General features: G+C 41.8%; 1 long non-coding RNA gene across 1 annotated transcript; it reads right to left on the minus strand.

Moving 5' to 3' along the window:
* LOC115539286 (uncharacterized) lies at positions 1-775 on the minus strand. Its single transcript, XR_003975807.1, has 3 exons — positions 627-775; positions 390-515; positions 1-121 (listed from the first exon to the last, which is right to left on the minus strand). It is a non-coding gene; the product is annotated as an uncharacterized LOC115539286 (long non-coding RNA).

Genomic DNA, 775 nt, shown 5'->3' on the forward strand with positions numbered 1-775 from the left:
TGGCATGACAATTTGGCCCCTGAGAATGTGTCTTTATCTGTTGACTCACTACAGAAGAATCCATCCAGGATCTCACACTCAGCATCTGATGTTGGAGTACAGAACTTCTTCACCTCCTGACCTGTCAATCACAAGAGTTACAGAGGAACCTGAGACAACCTGAGAGTACACAACTTCTGATATAAACATGAACAACACAACTTCTGATATAAACATGAACACCACAACTTCTCTGATATCATTATGAACAACACAACTTTTCTGATTTTAACATGAACACAACTTCTCTGATATAAACATGAACAACACAACTTCTGATACAACATTCTCATCACCACAACATATGGGGGTTGCATGGGGGGCGTTTCCATTTAATAATATAGATGTACCTCTGACACACTTTGTACAGGCAGAGCACTGCTTCTGTCCGCTAAGGTCTTCTTTGAAAGTACCATCCGGACACTTTGAGCACAATGTATTGAGTGTCGCTGTGCAATCCCTATGAACCCTATATCCTGTTGGAAAGAACGTTGAAGTATGTTGTTTACCAATGGATTTGGTTGAAGAAATCATACAGAACTATTTTGGACAACAGCTTGACAACAGCTGGGTTGATGGACTCTTACCACCAGGACATGCAAGGCAGCAGACCTGTCCCGCTCTGTATTCATCGCTGGTACACGATGGTGATGCAGCACTAGCAACGCCATGAGTATTACAAACTGAACATATTAGGAACAGGATTTGTAAGAACATGGTGGTCCAGTTTGTATGT

The sequence above is a fragment of the Gadus morhua genome, unplaced genomic scaffold (genome assembly GCF_902167405.1).
Source record: "Gadus morhua unplaced genomic scaffold, gadMor3.0, whole genome shotgun sequence".
Lineage (NCBI taxonomy): Eukaryota > Metazoa > Chordata > Actinopteri > Gadiformes > Gadidae > Gadus > Gadus morhua.